The 24,711-nt window shown below is 31.5% G+C and overlaps 1 protein-coding gene across 7 annotated transcripts in view; it reads right to left on the bottom strand.

Annotated features, from left to right (window-relative positions):
- LOC131683263 (clathrin heavy chain) overlaps window positions 1-24,711 on the bottom strand; it is a 343,996-nt gene that overhangs the window by 22,801 nt on the left and 296,484 nt on the right. For 5 of the 7 annotated variants that reach the window (XM_058965093.1, XM_058965100.1, XM_058965101.1 and 2 more), the window contains one exon: window positions 15,278-16,005. The exons of 1 other annotated variant lie outside the window; for it this stretch is intronic. The gene's annotated coding sequence lies outside the window, so the exon portion shown is untranslated. Of the gene's footprint in view, window positions 1-15,277; window positions 16,006-22,262; window positions 22,959-24,711 lie in introns of those variants that run through there. One more of the 7 variants, XM_058965098.1, reaches the window with a different exon arrangement.

Here is a 24,711-nt window from a genome sequence, read left to right as displayed (position 1 = left end):
ATCTCAAACGATGAAAAATAATTATCATATTGCATATTACATTGGTTAATAATTGAAATGTTACTATATAATCGACTAAATCCGAAATAGAATGATTTTGACAATTTTCGACAATACTTTCAATTTTCAGTGCACATGTATTGAAAAAAATGTCAATAAAAATCATCCCTTTATTGAAATGTTTTTAAAGAAAAACTAGGTAAAACCAAAATGAGGTCAGTTGAATTTCTGTTTTTTTTTGTGTACTGGTTCAGGTAGTTGCGTCCAAGATAAAACAAGCTTTCCAAGCTGAGACAACTACCTACGTGCTTAACCGTTATGTCCAGCGTGTATGAACATAGTTGCTGTCGCTACCTTGATGTATTTCAGTAAGGTGTGCATCTTAGCTACTTGCTGTCATTTCGTATGATGTGCGTCTTGAATCAAAATCAATAATAATTTTCAATAACTATTATTTGAGAATCTCTCAAAATTAAGATAAAATTTAGTTACGTTATTCATTTTTCTGTTGAAATCAACTAATTAGGAAAACAAAAATTTGTTTTGTTATTTTCTTCATCGAATGGCTTTCAGTGTGGATCAAGATATTTTTTTTTTGGGATATATTCGAGGACTTTTATGTATATAAGGTTGTTGTTGTACTCAAATCATATTTTGTTTTCAAAAGTAATACATATCGCATAATCTAGGATCAATTTAGTAACGATATCTCGCATAATTGATAGGAAATGGTCATAAAATCCAACTACCACAATATGCTTTGCGGAGAAAATTTGAATAAATCATTTCACACTAACCACTAATTTTGACAGTTACTAATGTGGTTTGCATTAAATTAGAAACGGTGTGTCTCAACATTGCGTCTTGAACGGAATTATAATAGCTGATTTAAGCGATCATAACCTAAATTATACGACGTTTGGTCCTTTCTAAAACACCCGTGTAACAAAACATAAATGTAAGCAAACCTTGTAACCAAGCAATACCTTCCGATTAAAGGTAGTCCCTTCGAACCTATCGGGAAAGATTACACACCAAAAGCACAAATAGTTTTCTGACTCTGTCAAACATCCTAATTTTCAGAAGTTGTCAACGTAATGAATCCCGTCTAATATTTTCATGCCACTAAACCCAATTTTTTTTGGTAATATAATAAGTGCGAGAAAACATATTTCCAAACCACTAGGCCTTGTGTGAAACTATCTTAGATATAACTTTGTTAAAATCTTAAACAACTTTTCCGGATGATTTCAGATCAATTTTAGTGGTCAACAAACTTGTAGACAATTAAATTTTCTATCAAATTTTCAAATGTTGTTCGAATGTATAAAGCACCATCTAGGGACAGAAATATGAATTATCTCCAGTAGTAAAACCCACAGTCTATAGAGGCACAGTTGCGCAAAGAGTAAAGTCAAAAAAAGCCTACCTATCGAGCACTATTGGAATCCATCTCTGATACCTCTGCAGCAAAGTTGGATTCTAATTTTGCTCGATAGGTAGACTTTTTTCGGCTTCACTTTCTGCACGCTCTTTGCGTACCTTTATACTAGGGCCTTTAGTAAAACCTATATTGTTACGAAAAAACTTCAAAAAAAAAAGTTGCTCTGGACCCCCCGACGGATTATTTTTATCTTAGTTTCAAATGAAAGAGGAAAGCCCATTCTTTCATATTCCGAAGTTTCAGAGATGCTGATTTTTTTTGCATAAAATTGTTCTAATAAATTGTAAGTAGGGGTTTGCCCGCTACTCGGGTTCTTATTTGCCCGCCGTACCCTTCGTTTCAGGGCGGCCTAGGTGCTTCTACAGAATTTCGGATTTTCGTTTCACAAGAAAAAAAGTAAACAAACAAAATAAATTATTAAATTTACCGACTTTTATTCTCCGCTACTCTCTCAACTGCTGCTGCTGCTGGTGATCTGCTACTGCTGGCGGAAAGGCGGGCGGTTTCCTCCGACCGGCCGGGACAACAACGGCCGCGTTCTCCTTTGAACGTTGGCTGCTCCGGCAGCGGTCCTTGACAATTAGCTAGGGAGGTGAGCTTGGCTCCTTTGTTGGAACCTCCCTAGCGACGTTGGTGACTAATCACCGGATTCACTTGCTCCCCGCAAGGAATCCCAGAAGACACCGCAGTGTTCTTCCCAGGTGGAGCCGTTGTCCTACCTGCTTCCCTCTCCTTGGCTGTTAGCTGCAGAGGAGAGCAAGGCTCGTTCGATTTATCCTCTGCAGCGAGAGGGGCGGGGTGCGTCGGATCCTTAACGGTTAGCCGGGGAAGCGAAAGCTCCTTGGGAATTAGCTTCCCCCGACGGCGATCCAGCACCACTAAACAAATGAGCACCCGGACCACGGACCGGCACTTTCGACGGAAATCGACCGTCGCACACGCGCACTGAACGTTCGTTACGGTGGCGGGAAACTGTCCCGAAATAAAAATAATAATTTTCTGGACGTCTTTTCGTTGCCGTGGTCCGTCACTTTCTGGTTTTTTCACGATGGCCGCCTTTTCCACCCCACCAAAACAAACACCATCACCACAAAACCGCACCGCCGCATAACTGTCATCTCCTTTGCAGCATAAACAGCAACCAATATAACAGCAAGAGGAGCGCGGTAACCTACCTAAGCCCTATGTTAGTTATTGACAAATGTTTAACAAAATTTTCTACACCTATCTGTACGCACAAAACCGTTCACAAACGCGAAACTACACAAAAATTTACAAGAAAAAGTGAACGGTATCGAAACAGCGGTGAGCATAAATTTTCGTAAACAATACACTCTACGGAGAGAGTACGCACGAAAGGGTATATTTCCACCCAGTGCTAAATTGTTACCCTGACGGGTTACAAAATGCACCGTGTAACTTACTGGGATGCATTATTTCCATGATAATAATGGTGATGTTCATTAATTACTATTTTAAGAAAATTAACGAAAATGCCATAAATAAATTAATTTTAAATTAATTTAATTCTGAAGGAATACTAAATTTACTTAACCGAAAGGTATTTATACATTTTTCTCTGTAAATTTTTCCTGGTTTTCGAATGAAAAGGAAAAAAAGTACAATAGGCGCCATACTTTTTCAATTAGAGCTACCATTAGTGAAAATGAGATGAAAATATCCAAGTTCAATAACTCCGCGGGCTTGCCGATGAGCTTCAAATAGGGGAAGATGGGGTAAAACGCACCCCCGAGGCAAAATGCACCCCTTGCTTATATCGAAAACAGCTGAAAATTTCTAGAAAACGGTAACACCAGTCGGAAGTCCGCCATAGTCACCATACACTGTCAAAGTTTGATAACCGTTCATCAATAGCAGCTCGAGAAATAAATAAAAAACAATAACGTACTCTTCACATGTAATTATTGTGGCTCGCGCAATAAGGATTTTCCGCTCTTATAAATACTGTTTCACTATTATATTTGAGCATTCCAGTTCTATTTATACTGTTGTTCATTATTCTGTCGCACTATATATGAAAAATCTACTAAATAATTCACTTTTTGCTAAATTTATATCTCAGCTCCATCGGGGGCAAAATGCCCTTTTCCCTGATTCTGCTGTTTTTTAATCGAAAGCAGAAAAATCGTTCTGAAAACCAACCAATTGCATAACCTAAGGCTATTTAATGGCACACTTTTGTGAAATCTCGTCAGCAAACAAAACTACTTGCTTGTTCGCCGAGCATTCTGCCCCGTTGTTGCAGCGCATTCTACCCCGTTGTAGTAGTGCATTATGCCCCGTTGTTGTGGTGCATTTTGCCCCCGCACAGGTGCGTTTTGCCCCGCTTATTTTTCAAAAGGTTATTTTTAATGATTTTGAAGAATTGAATTACTTTCGTATATATATATACATATATATAATATATATATATATATATATATATATATATATATATATATATATATATATATATATATATATATATAATATATATATATATATATATATATATATATATATAATTATATATAATATATATATATATATATATATATATATATATATATATATATATATATATATATATATATATATATATATATATATATATATATATATATATATATATATATATATATATATATATATATTATATATATATATATATATATATATATATATATATATATATAATATATATATATATAATATATATATATATATATATATATATATATATATATATATATATATATATATATATATATATATATATATATATATATATATATATATATATATATATATATATATATATATATATATATATATATATATATATATATATATATATATATATATATATAATATATATATATATATATATATATAATATATATATATATATATATATATATATATATATATATATATATATATATATATATATATATATATATATATATATATATATATATATATATATATATATATATATATATATATATATATATAATATATATATATATATACTATATATATATATATATATATATATATATTATATATATATATATATATATATATATATATATATATATATATATATATAATATATATATATATATATATATATATATATATATATATATATATATATATATATATATATATATATATATATATATATATATATATATATATATATATATATATATATATATATATATATATATATATATATATATATATATATATATATATATATATATATATATATATATATATATATAGGGTGTTTGGTTCATGGTTAAGAACCTCTCGAGGGGTGATTGACTGTCATATTTAAAAAATCGTTCCACACATACCACCAAATCTCAACCATTACAAAGTTATTGAACTTTTTGTGTTAAAAACTCATTTGTCTTAAAATACCTCTAACTCAAAAAGTATACTTTGTATTTCAAATATTTTAGGTCCATTGGGAAGGTGAGAAAATTTTCCATTGAGTGATGCCCTCACATGTTTCAGCTAATGAGTATAAGTAAGCTTTTCAAAGTAATTTATTGAAAATTGAACAATTTTAATCGATTTTTCGTTCATTTCGTGAAAATCCTAATTGTTAATCTCATCATTTTAATAATCCAGATTGTTAGTCTTGAAGAGCTGCATAATTCGTTCTTTGACATGATACACTTACCTTTCCTTATTTTCATGAGTTTGGGTTATTCAACTTGGATATTTTTATCTCATTTTCACCAATACCAGTTCTAATTGAAAAAGTATTGCACTTATTATTACTTTTTTTTCTTTTTATTCGAAAGCCAGGAAAATTTTACAGAGAAAAATGTATTAAGACCATTCAGTTAAGTAAATTTAGTATTCTTTTAGAAGTAAATTAGTTTAAAGTTAGTGCTATTAATAGCATTTTCGTCAATTTTCTCAAAATAGTAACTAAAACACATAACCATTATTATCATGGAAATAATGCATCTCAGCAAGTTCTACAGTTCTTTCTTTGACTCCATTCAATTATCTCTTTTGGTTTCGTTTTTATTACATTGTTTAATGTGCAAAAATAACGATTTCGAACCCACTACATTTGTGGCGAGGCACAGTGGTCGCAATGGTACCAAAACATGCGATTAATTAATGGTGCTCTAGGAGTTGATTTTAGCGATTTGGTGTGTTAGAAACACTTTTTCAGAATGGAAGCCCCCTTCTTTTGATGTATACACTCAGGTTTTTTTTACGCGGGGGATACGAGCCGCGTAAATGAAAACCGCGTAAATGAAAACCGCGTAAATGAAAACCGCGTAAATTTCAAAATCCGCGTAAATGAAAACCGCGTAAATTTCAAAATCCTCGTAAATGAAAACCGCGTAAATTTCAAAAACCGCGTAAATTTCAAAATCCGCGTAAATGAAAACCGCGTAAATTTCAAAATCCGCGTAAATGAAGACCACTTAAATTTAAAAATCCGCGATAAAGGGAACCTCATTGATGGATACCGCGTAAATTCCAAAATCCGCGTAAATGAAAACCGCGTAAATTTCAAAAACCGCGTAAATGAAAACCGCGTAAATTTCAAAAACCGCGTAAATGAAAACCGCGTAAATTTCAAAATCCGCCAAAATGAAAACCGCGTAAATTTCAAAATCCGCGTAAAAAAATACCGCGCAAAAAAACCGCGTAAAAAAAACTTGAGTGTACTGAATTGTGATTAATCAACCTAAAAGTGAGATAGAAAATTTATTTCCACTAACTTTTAAGATAGAGGCACGATGTCAATGACAAAGTTATAGTAAATTCTACTGCGAGAAAACTTGTTGAACATACAAACTCTCCAAAATGTAATGGTGTTGAGATAAAACACGTTGTTTGTGGGAGGCACCCAAAAAATCATTTTTTCATTATAACTTTTTTCTGAGATTTTTGCAATTCTTCAAATGTGCTATGAAGTTGTTGAAATTAAGAAATTCCAGATATTTGTCGAAGATGTCAACATTTTTTATTTCAAAACTTAAGAGTTATTAAATAAAGTGGGTTAAAAATACCGCCATTTTGAATGACAATTGCTAAGAGATGTGGAAATATGTGGAAGACATTTCGATTCTATGAGAAAGACAGTGAAAAGTACTACTCACAATGGGCATCCACCGGCCTGTATATAAAAAATACTTTCTGGTAATGCATGTCTTTCATTTTGTAACAAAATAATTACGACATTTTAAGCATAACTGTTTATAGCAATTGTTTCTATGTGTTATTCTATTCTACGAATATTCTAAAAAATCTTTGGAAATGTCAAATTACACATATGAATCCAAAACTCTCAGCTCTGTAGTCTTGGAGACTTACGAATTATTCCTAAACTAGCTCAACAACAAAAGTGATCAGCTAAAAAATGCGCAAAAATTTTTGGCTGTCTTTACAAGAATAAACGCTTTTAATCCACCTAACAGTGTGATGAGACATTTCTTATAACTCTTATCACTCTCTTCGGATATTATATCGTTTGAGAACATTGAGAACTTGATGCTTCGCGATGTTTTTGATAACACATACTACATGGGATAGTGGCAGGACTCAGAGAATCGCTTAAATCAGCATAGGACAACATCGGTGCTAGAAATCTCAAACCAAATCAATGGGAAAGCGAAAAAATGGCCCATAAAATAGACATTCCAACAAATTATTGTTAATGCTCTGTTAATAAAATATCCAAATTGTGGTGGGAAAACTGAATTTTCCTAAAGGGGTTATTTATTTATCATTAGCATGTATGAAAAAAGCCTTATGTTTACATTTGTGAGTATCGCCCTTTTCACAAAAAAAGCGTTGAAATGAAATTGCAGCTCCTGATATCACGTTATCTCTGAAGTGCATGCGTGCATAGTTCCAAATTTTACTTCGACATCGACTTTTTCTAAAGGTGACTTTCCCAGTAGTATCCTTGATTTGAATTATTACCGCTAATCCTAATGCCAAAGAACAAATAAAAACCTCTCGAAAACGAACCGTTTGGGGAAATCATCATCATTACTGGAATTTTCATTTTCACGAAACTTTTCGATAGCCTTCCGTCACATGCGTTAATGCACAGTGCTCCGAAAATCTAGCGAAATCGTCTTAGGGCACCAGCGGGTGTAATTCAGAGCTATTTGCGCGGCGAGTTAAATCTGTAAAGAACACTAAAAATTATTTTCCATTCCATAATTTTCAGTTCAGCAATTCAAAAGATCACCGCAAGCCTTGAAAAATAGACTACGTTGTGAAGCGATGGTCACTATTTATTAAAAAATCACGGTTAAATAAAAAATTAAACTATTAAAAAATTTCAAATTGTTTATAATTTTCACAAACTTATTAGTAATTTTTTTAATAAGCTTTCGTAATATTGTGTAGGAAAAAAGCTGAAAATTTCAGTATTTTCTCTATCTGCAACATATAAACCCTTAAGTATACCAATTAATTGGTATACGAATTGGAATAGGTTCGCCAAATTTTGGAAGAAGTCTATAAAATAACCTCTTGAAAGCTACCTAAAAATTGTTGTAGTTCGATGCAATAAAAAATCATATTTGGCAATTCATATTTGGCTGATACAATTGGGGTGTCAATGTATTATAATAGATATTCAGCATTCGAAGAAGTTTCTTGTGAACGAGTGTAGAACGACTTTGTTTCTACTTACTTGAAGTCAGCGGCGTAGCCAGAAATTCGGTTTGGCGGGGGTTTGGTGAAAATCGATCTTACTGTCTAAACGGCATAATTCCGAAACCATAATTTTTGAAGTTTTAAAATTATGCAGAATTATTTTCCAGAAAATAGTAACAAGGTTCGTGTCTTTAGCGAATTTGTTGCGACTTTATTGTAGTCATGAATATTAACCTGAGAAAATTCACCATAAATACTTCTTGGACGATATACCGTCAAAATTGTTTTATCAAATGATGCGCTGTTTAACGTTTGTAAAACTCATCGAAGATACTAAACCTCCGAAATTGGCGGTTTCAAAATGATGTTATCTTGACCTTAAATGACTGTTTTTAAACATTTGACCTATACATACAATTGGTCATACAACAAAAATCAAATGCTCATCAAAATCGATCAGAACCTGCTAGAGTCGAATGGAAATCGTCATTTTTCATAAATTTCTCTCTACATTCGGAAAGTGTTATCCTCGTTATTAATCATATTACGTTTTCGTCTCAACTCGACGCATTCCCAAAATAAAAACCTGTTTTAATCCATCTACGATCCATGGCTGGTTATGTTCAATACAATGGTGGGAATAAATATTACATGTTCAGTACGATTTGCACATACATACAATGGATCGACAGCCACGATCTTGAGATACTATGTGATACTGAAACATCGCTTGAAACCAGCGGCGGATCATGGAGAAAGATCCGAGAGGTCCAGGTCCTGCCGAAAATTTTCAACTTGTTAAGAAATTTTAAATTAGTTTTAATTTTAAAGTAGCAACACCTCACTGCATACTCCCTCCGGGCCGGTATGATTGAAGATTTTTAGAGTGATTGCATAACCTTTCTATACGAGAAAGGCAAAAATGTACCAAAGTCCAAAAAAGTCAATTTTTGTCAAGCATCTTAATGTTTCATGCATTTTAAAGTCATTTGGCATCAAAATACAAATTTGATTTTGAAAATTTTTCATTTCAGTTTATATGAGAATTTGCTGTGTGATTGCACTCTTTAACTCGTAACTCCGGAACCGGAAGTCCAATCAATAAAAAAAATCAATAGCAGCCAATGGGAAGGTATTACCTTTCATTTGAGACTAACTTTGTGTAAATCGGTCCAGCCATCTCTGAGAAACTGAGGTCACATTTTTTTCCACATACACACATACATACACACACAGACATTTTCCGATCTCGACGAACTCAGTCGATTGGCATATGACACTCGGTCCTCCGGGTCGGGATTAGATTGACGAATTTTAGAGTGAATGAGAAAGGCAAAAACATTTTTAGCAAATGTTGAAAGTTATGCATTTTTTTGGTGAGCAGTTCTATGTTTCATAGACATTAAATCAATTTTAACTTCGCTTCCTATTAAATAAAGACCCTTATTACAATATATTTCTACAAAAAACAAGATCAATTTGAAAATAAATCTGAGGATTATGATTGATTACAGAACTCTGGAATTTTCTATTGGAATGTTTTCAGGCAGGAATTTGATATTGATGCTATTAGACAACTGTGAAATCATGACCAATAGATCAGTTACATATCAGGACCCCATTCCGACAATTTATCAAAAGTCCTAATGATGTTAACAACAACAGGTTATCAATCCACGGATCAGATAATTGTTATTGTAATATTGAATTAAATCAGTCTGCATCAATAAATTTTCAACTTCAATCCAATATTTTTTTTTTGGTGTTGTGGGGGGGGGGGGGGGGTGTTGTACGGTGTTAAACCCCAAAACTTTCTCTTGGCTACGCCGTTGCTTGGAGTTATTTTTTTCGCTTTTCATTTTCCGATATGTTTCAGATCGATCCGATGGTTATAAGTTAGAAAAATTGCAGTGAGAAGGTTCGAACAAATGAACATTTTTGTACTGATAAGGTATCAAGTTCCTTCCAGACAACTTGGAAGTGTTCAGTGATTATTTCTAGCGGTTGTAGATAGTAAAATGAAATACAAAAGTCGTTTTATCGAAATAATGTTTAGCTTATTTCATTGGATTATTACTATATTGAACAATACATAGGCGACAAAGAGTAATCAACAAACAACAAGCCATAACTTTTAAAGTATTCAAAATAGATATTTAAAGTCTTTAGTAAAGTTATTCGCAAAAGTAAGAGCTACAAATTTGCTGAAGACATCATTTCGATATAATCACTTCCAAGAAAATTTGTGAAAATATCTCACTCATAGGGGGATTAATCAGCAAAAGCACAATTCCAGAAGAAAGGCCATATTACCTCCATTAAATTCTCCGAAGATACTATTGACCTAAAATAAGCCGTTTTGGCGTTAATAATAGATTATATGTTTTTGGTCATATTTCTGGCAATGGGAAATGATAAAAATCTTTCGTCCGCATTTAATGTTAAATATCTCTTTTGATAATAGTCCGATTTCTACAATGTATAGCTTGTTCGAAAGGTATTCGTTAAAGCTGTCTAAAAACATATAAATTGTTAATCTATGTTGTCAATTTCGGCAGATAATTTCAAAAAACTGCAAAAAACGCCATTTTTACGCATTCAAACATTCATATCTTGGAAACTAAACATCAGAATCAAAAACAAATTAATAGCGTTCATACTGTTTTTTAGTTCTTTCATTTAAAATTGGTTTGGATAAGATCGGTTTAGCCATTGCTGAGAAACACGAATGAGAATTTGTTCGTTACATACACACACACACAGACACACACACACACACACACAGACATTGTCCCAAATCGTCGAGCTAAGTCGATTGGTATATAAGACTCGGCCCTCCGGGCCTCGGAAAAAATCTTGAAAGTTTGAGCGAATTCTATACATTTCTTTTATAAGAAATGTAAAAACCATTACAAACAGTATTAGGGTTACTGCACCCTAATTCATCTTAGCTCCTCTATTCATCCCACCCATTGGAACTCATTAGTTAGAGAAGTATTCATTCTCTATTCAACGCATTAGCTCAAAAGTCTAACTGTACTGCTTCTTAGGAACGAAGGAAAGATGGTGATACTTACTTAAGCGCAATCCAGTCACTCTAAGTCGAGTTATCAACGAAATATTGTGACATCCCGATTAATGAGATGGATAAGGGCTCGTCTACCCTATATGCCGTTTTCATGAAACGATTACGTGGCCGGAATTGTCAATAATTCTTTTGCAAGCACGCATTGAATGATTAAATATTTGAAATTAACCCTCAAAAAGGCAAGCGAAAATTGTGACTTCATAAAGCATCGCTTCTAAGACCCAATGAAACCAAGAGCCTCTTTTTGTCGTTTTACCAGTGAGAAAATCGAAAGCCCGAAAACGCTCGATCATTTGTATTTCGAATTACAAATTCATTGAAACTAGGGAACTGTAACTAGCCGAGCCTCTGAGAACCCTTGCCTTTTTGAGGGTTAAAATTTGACAGAGATGTAATATATAGGTGAAAATATTTTTCTAAAGATTTTCTGGCAAGTCGGATCCTAAGTAGCAACTCTGACTACACAGTCGTTTCGTGAAAATGATATCTAATACTCTTTGCTATGGTTCATACTCATGAAAATACAGTAAACCTTTTTAGACGTCTCTTCACTTTCCAAATCCTGTTAATTTATGAATAGTTTCAGATAACAGAAATTCAAAGTTCACGATTTATATGTGCATTTATTACTCTCAATGATTTTTTAGAATATTCGACACATAGAAAAATATCGCTAAAAATTTATGCTGAAAAAGTCGTACTTATTTTGTTACAAAATGCAAAACATGCATTGCCGGAAAGTATTTTTTGTATACAGGCCGGAGGATGCCCGTTGTAAGTAGTATTTTTTCTTATAGTACTTGTCACTGTCTTTCTCATAGAATCGAAATGTCTTCCACATATTTCCACATCTCTTATTAATTGTCATTCAAAATGGCGGTATTTTTAACCCACTTTATTTAATAACTCTTAAGTTTTGAAATAAAAAATGTTGACGTCTTCGACAAATATCTGGAATTTCATTCAGAACATCTGAAGAATTGCAAAAATCTCAGAAAAAAGTTATAATGAAAAAATGATTTTTTGGGTGCCTCCCACAAACAACGTGCTTTATCTCAACACCATTACATTTTGGAGAGTTTGTATGTTCAACAAGTTTTCTCGCAGTAGAATTTACTATAACTTTGTCATTGACATCGTGCCTCTACCTTAACAGTTAGTGGAAATAAATTTATCTCACTTTTAGGTGGATTAAACATAATTCAGTATACATCAAAAGAAGGCAACTTCCATTCTGAAAAGTGTTTCTAACACACCAAATCGCTAAAATCAACTCCTAGAGCACCATTAATTAAACGCACGTTTTGGTACCATTGCGACCACTGTGCGAGGTCGTACTGTGTTAACTATTAAATGGCAGCAAAATGAAAAGAGATATAGACAATGTATCAAATAAAAAGTTATAGATAACATTAAGGGGCATCAAATGAACAATAGTAACGATAAATTTTGTTGATTAATAATTAGAATAATTAAAAAACTCTCCACAAAACGCAAATTTTGAGTTATTTCGTTAGTAAAAAAATCATTTAGTATCCTTAACTAAAAGATATTTGTACATACACTGATAGGACATTTTGTCAGCTTTCCAATGAAACCTTATAAATAACGATATAAAGCATATTTTTTAGATTAGAGTCTTTTGAGCACTTGCAAGTCGGTTACAGGAAAAGTATAGTAATGTAATTACAAAGAAATGAGAAGAGATAGGAATATGACGTCCAAGAACAAATTATGAATCGTCCTAAAACCTAACTTTTGGATAATGGATATTGCTATAATCATACTTCATTATTTCGAGAAAATTAGCAAAAACTTCCTCAAAAACACTAACTTTTAACTACTTTACAGCTAAAAAATTATTAACTAATTATTAAAAAGATATGAGAACACCATTCAATAGGAAATTTTCTCACCTTTCGAATGGAACTAAAAGATTTATACAAAGTATACTTTTAAAGTTAGAGGTATTTTAAGACATATAAGTTTTATACACAAAAAGTTCAATAACTCTGTAACGGTTAAGATTTGATGACATGTGTAGAACATTTTTTTCTCCAAATATGATAGTCTATCACCCCCCGAGAGGTTCTTAACCATGAACCAAACGATCCTGTATGTTGTATATATATATATATATATATATATATATATATATATATATATATATATATATATATATATATATATATATATATATATATTATATATATATATATATATATATATATATATATATTATATATATATATATATATATATATATATATATATATATATATATATATATATATATATATATATATATATATATATATATATATATATATATATATATATATATATATATATATATATATATATATATATATATAATATATTATATATATATATATATATATATATATATATATATATATATATATATATATATATATATATATAAATATATATATATATATATATATATAATATATATATATATATATATATATATATATATATATATATATATATATATATATATATATATATATATATATATATATATATATATATATATATATATATATATATATATATATATATATATATATATATATATATATATATATATATATATATATATATATATATATATATATATATATAAATATATATATATATATATATAATATATATATATATATATATATATACTACACTACTCTGAACAACCCCAGATTCCCTGAAAATCCACACCTGGGTCACCTCAGATTTTGATCTCGGTGTTAATTTAAGAACTTTCGTCAAAAATGACTCAATTTGGATATGATTTAGAGCGTGTCTCCAATCAAAATCGTGTTGTTATGTTACAATAGTAAGATCACTTACACTCTGATTTAATAGGCATGTATCACATACAATTTTGTTCCTTAGAAATATCTTAACATGTTTTAACAGGTGAACATAGCTCTGATCGCAATAGAAAATATCAAAATCTTGAAAAAAAATACTACTGATTTTCCGTGGTTTTGATATACCTTTCTATATAAAAATCCAGTTAAACAAATTTTCTGTTGCGACTAAAGCTATGTTCATCTGTTAAAACATGTTAAGATATATCTAAGGAACAACCTTTGATGATATATGGGCATGTAGGGCATATTAAATGAGAGTGTAAGTTATCTTCCTATGGAAACATATCAAAAACACGATTTTTGATTGGAGACACCGCTAAATTATGTCCATTTTTGGCGAATCATGTCATTTTTGGCGAAAGTTTTTAAATCCACACCTAAAACAAAAATCTGAGCTGACTCATGTATACTTCAAACATTTTCAGAAATTTGGAGAGGTATTAGACGTCTCCCATATGTATATATATATATATATATATATATATATATATATATATATATATATATATAATATATATATATATATATATATATATATATATATATAGTATATATATATATATATTATATATATATATATTTATATATATATATATATATTATATATATAGTTAGTAGTATAGTATAGAGTAGTGAGTGGTGAGAGTGTGTGATAGTGTGTAGTAGTATATATATATATATATTATATATATATATATATATATATATATATATATATATATATATATATATATATATATATTAATATATATATATATATATATATATATATATATATATATATATATATATATATATATATATATATATATATATATATATATATATATATATATATATATATATATATATATATATATATATATATATATATATATATTATATATATATATATATATATATATATATATATATATATATATATATATATATATATATATATATATATATATATATATATATATATATATATATATATATATATATATATATATATTATATATATATATATATATATATATATATATATATATATATATATATATATATATATATTATATATATATATATATATATATTTATATATATATATTATATATATATATATATATATTCAAAATTGTTAAATTTTAAATAAATTACTTTGAAAAGGTTACTTAAACTCATTAGCTGAAACACATGAGGGCATCACTAAATGGGAAATTTACTCACCTTCCCAATGGACCTAAAAGATTTGAAATACATAGTATACTTTTTGAGTTAAAAATATTTTAAGACAAATAAGTTTTTAACACAAAAACTTCAATAATGTTGTAACGGTTGAGATTTGATGGTATAAATAGAACGATTTTTTTCTCCAAATATGACAGTCAATCGCCCCTTGACAGATTCTTAACCCAGAACCAAACACCCTGCATACAAAATTATACCAAATGATCATTCAGCGAACCGAAAGCAGTTTTGCCTAACTAACTTATACCATATGGCAAACGACGTGATCCTAGCCTTAATGTGTTGCCTCTGTAACCCAAGTGGTTGGTTTTTGAATACTAGCAACGATTACACTTAAACGGCTTTTAAAATCTGTATTCAATATATTGCGGATGCCTTGCTTCTTCCTTTATATTTACAGTTGAAAACTGCAAGGGAATTTTGTATATTTTCCAGTAGATTTTAACATCATAACTCGGAGTTTTAGACAGTATATGATTGGTTTCAATGATGAACATTTTATACTATATTAATCCTTTGAAGGAGACTAACATAATTTATGGGCAATCGAAAACATATCAACATATCAATAAATAGTTCATATTCGGTTATAGTTAAATTGTAGCATCTTAAATTTTAATGTTTTTGCGGTTATGGATATATATTTTCTCGAGTACAACTAGTTGAAACAAAACAATCTGAAAAAGAAATGGATGCGCAAATTAGTTAACAATATAAATAATCATCGAAAAATTTCGAACTCTACCAAGCTTCAAAATTTTTCGATTACTTTGCAAACAGTTTTAAATGTTCATATAAAACATATGAAAAAATACATGTAAATCCCATAAAAAACTTCAACCGCTTTCAGTTACGTGTTAAAATGGTCCAATTTCGCTCAAATTATGGCCAATTTTTTTGTCGTGACTAACGACTTACCTTTCAATATAGGGGCCTCTTTTCAAAATTTTGGAAGGAAAGTCGTGTAAGGTTGGAACGGCAGCCCTAAGTTTGCGCCGCTAAAACAACAAAAATGATCCATAAAAAATTGAAAAACGATCCATAAAAAAGTTGTCCATGTTCCATAAAACAAAACTGAAAATCCATAAAAAAGTGTGAATGATCCATAAAAAAGGGTGATTTGATCCATAGATTATGTAAAATTGAACCATAAAATAATCGCAAAAGAGCACTAAAATAGTAATAAAAGAGCAAATTAAATGAACCAATGCCCCATAAAAATATTGGAAATGTTCCATAAAATGATACATTTTGCGCCATAAATTAACTGACATTGATCCATAGAATATTAACAATGTACATTAAAACACGTCGATATGTTCCATAATATCGACAAAAGTGTTCCACGGTATTACAAAATGGAGCAATAAAATGTCAGAAAAAGTTCCATAAATTTGATGAAAATGTTTGCTAAATAATTTTTCTTGGTCCATAGAAGATGTAAAAATGAACATTAGAAATGATTCATATATCGAACGTTAAATTATGGTTCATGGATATTTACAAAACGATCCATAAGAAAATAAAATGTTGAACGATCCATTAATATGTGCTTATGCACCAGAAAAATTAAATTTAATGAATTCATGCGAAATTTTTGCTATTCGAACTAATAATAAAGTTTATTACATTTGGTTGTAATGTCAAACTACAACAAACAATGCATACATTATAGTTAAACTTCAGCTTCCGTACCCAACTAGTCAGCTAACTGACCTTAGCTAACCTGAAATCATTATGGCAACTCTTTAAACGTCAGGGTATTTATGATATTAGAGCGCTGAGTGCTATTAGACCACCTATACAGGCTGGCATGAGTCGCAAATACTATCTGAATAACTATCTGAAGCGAAAACGGACACTTTATACACGAACACTGACTAATGTGGCTACCCTACATCGCTTTCTTGTGCACTGTCCGACTTCGCTGCCGCTCAGTCGGCTTTTAACTAGCTATAGCCCCTATGTTTAAGTAAACCGGGCAAACGAGAGAACCACAGGTTTGCCTGCAATTCCAGCTACGGGTTAATCAATGCCTCATCCAACGGATCCTCAGCGGCTTTGCGCCGCTTCGGATCCTTGGCCTCGGATATGCGGCCAAGCCGCATCACACTAGCTCCCAGTATAAGCTCACTTGTTAAAACACTGTCACTGTTATGAGAATTATTAAGCACAACTTATTTTTTAAGTTTACCATAAAATTTCGCATGAATTCATTAAATTTATTTTTTCTAATGCATAAGCACATAAGCATTAATGGGTCGTTTTACATTTTCTTTTCTTATGGATCGTTTTGTAAATATCCATGAATCATAATTTTGTTCGATATATGAATCATTTCTAGTGTTCATTTTTACATCTTCTATGGACCAAGAAAAATTATTTAGCAAACATTTTCATCAAATTTATGGAACTTTTTCTGACATTTTATTGCTCCATTTTGTAATACCGTGGAACATTTTTGTCGATATTATGGAACATATCGACGTGTTTTAATGTACATTGTTAATATTCTATGGATCAATGTCAGTTAATTTATGGCGCAAAATGTATCATTTTATGGAACATTTCCAATACTTATTTTTTCTAATGCATAAGCACATAAATGGGTCGTTTTACATTTTCTTTTCTTATGGATCGTTTTGTAAATATCCATGAACCATAATTTTGTTCGATATATGAATCATTTCTAATGTTCATTTTTACATCTTCTATGGACAAAGAAAAATTTTTTTGCAAACATTTTCATCAAATTTATGGAACTTTTCCTGACATTTAATTGCTCCATTTTGTAATACCATGGAACATTTTTGTCGATATTATGGAACATATCGACGTGTTTTAATGTACATTGTTAATATTCTATGGATCAATGTCAGTCAATTTATGGCGCAAAATGTATCATTTTATGGAACATTTCCAATATTTTTAAGGGGCATTGGTTCATTTTAATTGCTCTTTTATTACTATTTTAGTGCTCTTTTGAGACCATTTTATGGTTCAATTTTACATAATCTATGGATCAAATCACCCTTTTTTATGGATCATTCACACAGTTTTATGGATTTTCAGTTTTGTTTTATGGAACATGGACAACTTTTTTATGGATCGTTTTTCAATTTTTTATGGATCATTTTTGTTGTTTTAGCGGCGCAAACTTAGGGCTGCCGTTTTTTAGCGACTGCAGCCTGTTTCTTGGTGGATATCGGTCCGTCCCGCGAGACAAATTTTGCAAAATTGGACGAAGTGGCGACTGTTTGCCAATCAAACGCCGATCTCCAGGAGGAAGACAAAATTTTGTGCATGTGTGTCTCAAAAAGTGTGATGACCTCTAATTTGTCTACTTCTAAAAAATGTTCTCCTGCCAGCGCATTTGAGTAGTCTGTCTCTATACTAAACGAATTTATAATTGAACCGCCTTTTGTCTTGTTCCTATTCCTCTTTTTCCTCTCCTAGGTCTGAAGCGGATCAATCGACTATTAATAAATATGATAAGGGACCATCCATAAATGACGTAGCATTATATGGTGGAGTTTTGTAATTTGTGATGATGTGTGACGACATGGGGTAGGTCATATCATGCTACGTGCCTTTTTTGAAGGGGAATGCAACATTGTTTTTCATTTTTTTTATATTTACGGGACAAGGGTGGGGGTAGAGTTACCGTCAAGCTAGGTAATTACAGGGGGTATTTAGAGGTTTGTGACGAAATGCTACGATAGGGGAGGGGGTGTTTAAAATCACTCAAAAAATGCTACGTCATTCAGGGATGTTATGCACATCAGAGAAAATAAAGAGAGAAAAACAAACGCTCTTTGCACTTTTCGTGCGAACCACCGCTCTTCTCTTTCACAATAAACCTCTTCACTCCGATGCGTGTTGCTCCCACACGTGTATTCTACTCCTAAAGAGGCTCTTTAGTGTTTATCTTGGTCCCACGCGCACGTAAGTAGAGAAGGCAACCAAAAAACATTTTTGAAACGTTCTTCCGGTCAAACTTTATCTGAATTGTAGTTTGATTCGCCTTCTTACCTGCTTTCCAGTGAGGGGAGGCACAAAAAAGTGGCTCTTCAAGGTGACTCTTTGAACGAAATTGTGCAGCTTTTGGTGCACAGATCTTACTCTTTCAAGCGTCTCTTTGTGCGGTCGTTCTGCACATCGCAGTGTTTTTGTGCTGCTCTATTTTCAATCGGTGTATTTCGCTCTTTGTGGCTCATTGTGTGAGCAAATAACAAGCCTGACGTCATTTATGGATGGTCCCTAAAAGATGCCAGCAGTATTGACCAGAGGTTGGAAAATACCAGTTGAGTACCGGTACGGTAAACCAAATTTCCACAAGTGTTTATCTTTCCTTTACATTGTATGTGGTCTTATTGCTGGTTGTGTTTATACGAGACACGAAAACCAAACCGAGTTTCGTTTACACAGCACCGCGGTTTGGTTTTGATTTTCGTTTAGGGGAGACTGAGGAGACTTGATCCCCGGGGAGACTTGATCCCATCATTGTAACTCAAAGGCGGATCAGAATACATTAGTCGAATATACTATAAAGTTGCGTAGTTTTATCTAAACATAAATTTCATTAACACAGAAAAAAGAAATTGGACTTTTGTGTAACCGAATTTTTACCGATTTAAAAAAAAGTCTCAGAAGAACTGAAGAAGATTTATTTTTCAAATTTTCAAACTTTTATAAAATTGATAAAATCACCCACTACATACTCTACTTTTGCATACAGAATTACAGGAGAATGTCAATTATATGAATACGTTATGATTGAGCTGATTCTTTTATTCAACTACATTTTTACTAAAGTTTGCTGAAATAGATGCTATGGGTTCACTTGATCCCTTCAAATTCGTGGAGATTTGATCCCCTTCGCCATACTTCATACACACCACTGAAAATAACCAAATTCACACCAGAACAATTGAAGTCATTGTTGTCATAAAAAAATGTCAAAAATGAACGCTTCATCGTAAAGAAACATAACTGTAATTGTTTACTACAGTATACGTAGCAACCATTCATCCCACATTTGACGTTCCTCAACCATAATAAAGACAGCTTTCAAATAATTGCACGGAGATTTTGGGAATTCGTAAAAAAAACAGGTGAGAGATGCGTAATATGTAGTAACAAAAATAACAATATCTAATCATAACAATTTAATCAATACTACGATCCATTTATAAAATTGATTGGGGTAATGTACCCGTTTTTGCCCTATTAAGAAGGGTACCACAATATTACTACAATAATTTTATTATTTCAGCTTCTTTGATTTGTTATTAAGGTCCATTTTTTATTTCGATTATAGAGGTTTTAACGTTAAGGTCATTCGCCTCTTATTAAGAGCCAATATAATAACAAAATTGTCTTGAGAATGGTGAAAATCTTCTGTTTGAGCGCAGCAAAATCTCTAATTGAGTACCCCCATTATCGCAATACCATTTGAGTCAATGCCTTGAGCAAAGATGGCAGAAGCTGCTCTAACCAAAGGCTTCAGATGGGTAGGATGATAGTAGAAACAGGACAAAAATAGGCTTATTACCCTACATGCTCTTTTAAACACGTTTTCATAAAGGAATCAAGTGTCCCCAAATTAGGGATCGAGTCTCCACTAATCTAAGAATTTTCCATTTTTTTGTTGTTTTCCAGAAATGCTCATAGCTCATGTCCAGTATAATATTTCCATGTAATTTTTTTATGATTATTAGTCATCCCTAGAAACAATATAAAACTACAAAAAAATACATAGTTTTTTATCATTCCACGGAGTTGGACTGAAAAATAAAAAAGGGGATCAAGTCTCCTCAGTCTCCCCTACCGGTGCACGAGTATGGGAAGGAAACACGAGAATAACAAAACCAAACTTCGGTTGTGTTGCGGTTGTGTATTCGGGTTGATGTTTATTGGCTATACTAGTGCTGGTAGTATTTCTATTAAGAATTCTAAACAAATTTCTTTTGGGTATAATATAAGGTATTTTTTCGGCAATTGAAAAAAAATGTCTTCAGACAAATAAATTATGTTCGAGGTCATAAATGGCGTTCCTTAACTCAATATTGCGACATTTTTATAATGATTTATCATCCGGAAGTTTTGCAATATGGGTATGTTTGGTATGGGAAACTGCCCAAAAATCGAAATTAAAAGGAAATTTAATAGCCTCCGTTATTTTTATACCTATGATAGCAGATCAAAATTTAAGATGACGGTATATTCAAGATATTCTGTCATCTAGAATCACGCGACATGGACATTTTAAACATAAGAAATATGTCAAAAGATCGCAAATTGATGCCTGCCGTCATTTAAAATCTGAAATGGCGAGCTATAGTCAATACTACTGGTATTCAATAACGTTTTAATGGTAAAAAATATCATGAAACAATGTATTTCTGATATCGAAAAGCTGTATAGAGATTAAAAATTGTTATTCGTCGTCATTTTGCATCCCAATATGGTGTTATTTTCACGACGATTGAGCATTTAAAAGCATGCTTATTTAAATAGGTATATATTTCCAAGGAAACTAAATTCATGATGATTTAAAAGTTATATGTCCAACAAAAACACCTTTAACAGGCCAACGTGGGTACCCGGGTACCCACAAATTGAAATGCTCATAACTATGGCTTCCTTTAACCGATGGACACTTTTACACGGAAACGCTCCCGATCGTATAGCAACCAATATATTAGTCGAATTTCTGAAATCGATTGGTTAAAATTTGGTACAGCTAAACGATTGTTGATTTTTCTAAACTTTCATTTTTGTTTTTGTATGAACAAAACAGTTGTTGAAACAACTAAATTATCTAGTTGAAAATGTGATGCTGTCAGTTAGCAAAGACACACATCATCTGAATCAGCTCATCAAATAGCTGAAACAACTAATATAATTATCGATTTCAAAATTGGTGTGAGTTGAAATTGAAAACCAAGATAGTCGTTTCAATCAATTGCAATATTGAAATAATTCCCAACCAGTTGTAACAACTAATATAATTGTCGATTTCAAGATTGGTGCGAGTTGAAACTGAAAACCAAGATGGTTGTTTCAATCAATTGTAATATTGAAATAATTCCCAACCAGTTGAAACAGCTAATGATTTTGTTAATTATAAGGAGGACTTGTTACCCAGAAACAAAAAAAGCCAAATTATATTCAAAAAAGTTTATTGCCGTCATGTCAATGGCTTGATATATCCAAGCGTGTATCACTGAAATATAAATTTATATTAACATTGCTTATAACTGTTCATCGCAAATAATTATGGTTCCATGTTCCACTGGAATCTCAGCCAAATTATTTTAATTCTATATGAACTTTTGAATTGGACTAATAAGATTTGTAAACAAACTTTTGTTTTGCTAATTTCTCTTAATTTTTTATCATTTCAACACAGAAAACATATGAAATTGATTCTACCAAGGGTAAAGATGTGGATTCATGTGTATTTTCATGAAATTCAACTCGGTAGCGGAATAATGAGCGAAATAAGTTTGTTTACAAAAATCTCATTAGCCCTTTTGAAGAATTACTATTGAATTTTTCTCGCCTCGTGTCTTTCTATTTAAGACGTCGTCTTTGATCGAAAACTCAAAACATTTTAGGTGGAAACCTGTGGAAACAAACGAAAAAACTGTAAACAAAACATTATTTCAATGCAACAGGTCAGAAATTTTCAATAAGTACCTACTATATTGTTTCAGTTAACTTATATTATAATTGCGTATAATTTGTCGTCAGTGTGAACATTCCATCAGGAGAAGAATTTTGCACGAATGCTATTGCCCACATTATGCTGCTTTCAACCAACCTACCGCCAAAAAGTTTAAGGGAAAATCTAGACCCGACCAACAGGAGCAAAAAGTAGGCCAAGAGATGTCATCCTACTTGAATCCAACAAGAAAAGCCTGCTGTGATGAACCTAAGTACTGATTGATCGTTTTTCAACTTTGTAATTAGATAAGTCTTTCCTACGTACATGTAATAAAATTATCACTATATAAGATTCCTTGACCCGATGTATAGCTTAGCTAACAGATTACCGTGCGACAAATAAATTACAATTACAATTACAAGTACTTCCGAGCTAGTGTTTTGATGGTTCCAGAAAACAGTGCCAGTTAAGATAGTGTTTCGATGAATCGATGTAGTGTTCTTTGTCTGCCACCGGGAAATGTAATTAGCAATAACTGTACCAAGCATAAAGCGGATTGTATTGCTTTACAAACTACCTGTTTGTGGCAAAGCACTGGTCGCAAATATCACTACTAGAGACACTAAAATGCTGCTAACAATTTGACACTGAATCTGACTCAGTTTTACGATATGAATAATTGCATCTTTCTCGAATGTTGGCGAAATTCCCAAACAAGTTTTTGCTGATTGCATAAAGCATCATACGGATTCGCAAAATCAAGGAAAACAAGGATGTTGGTACTGCTGCTGTTGGCGCCAATAGAGTGATAAATGATAACTGCACTTTGGTCTCCGGTGGATCACCTATGTTGTAGGTTAGAACAATTGCAGAATATGAGCAACCGAAATATATTTTCTGTTATATAAGCGATTCCCGTATATATTTGATTAATGTATGCATTTAAGTGTAGTTTTCAGCCAATCTTATCTAAACAATCATACAGGAACACGCACTAACGCAAAAAGTTTTTTCCTTGTGTATAGATGAGCAAGTAAATTGTATACTTGTGCGAATAATGTACACATGTACATCAGGAGAAAAAGCTTTTTGTTTCCTGATACCATTGGTCCACCATCAGATTCTTGTGCACTTCCTTAGCAGAGTATTGATGTACATTCGAATCAAATCTTACTAATCAATTATTTTGAAATCTTTGCATTGTGCATGAGAGATTTTTTTTCAACAGAATCAGACACAAATGCGTTTGCTTAGTCTGCAGAGTGCAGGTTTGGTCGCGTGAAGTTTTATTATTGTTATTTTTACTATGGGTAACGTAAGGTGCACTTCATCGATTATGTGGGATAAATGGGTTACACCAGCTTGGAGACAGGAAAATAAGGTTTCAATTTCTGATTTGTGTTAAAAAGTGAACATAATGGAAATCTATAGGTAACATTTTTTAATAGACATAGGTAAGAGAAATAAAGTTTTTCGCAAGGTTCAATAAAAAATTAAAGTCAATATAGTATTTTTTTTTCAAACACGGACATGCTGCTCGATACTCAAAAATATGAGCTCTATTAGCATATATGCATATGAACGGGCTTTCAACACTGGTTGGCCACTTTAGAACATATTTTTGTAGATTGTGCTCTTGTGAAAGCATTCAATATAACGGTATTAGCTCTTAAACAACTAATTTATGTCACAAGCAATATAACACACATCA

The sequence above is a fragment of the Topomyia yanbarensis genome, chromosome 2, assembly GCF_030247195.1.
Source record: "Topomyia yanbarensis strain Yona2022 chromosome 2, ASM3024719v1, whole genome shotgun sequence".
NCBI lineage: Eukaryota > Metazoa > Arthropoda > Insecta > Diptera > Culicidae > Topomyia > Topomyia yanbarensis.
Note: the sequence above shows the minus strand (reverse complement) of the source record. Positions and strands in the feature narration are given on the sequence as shown.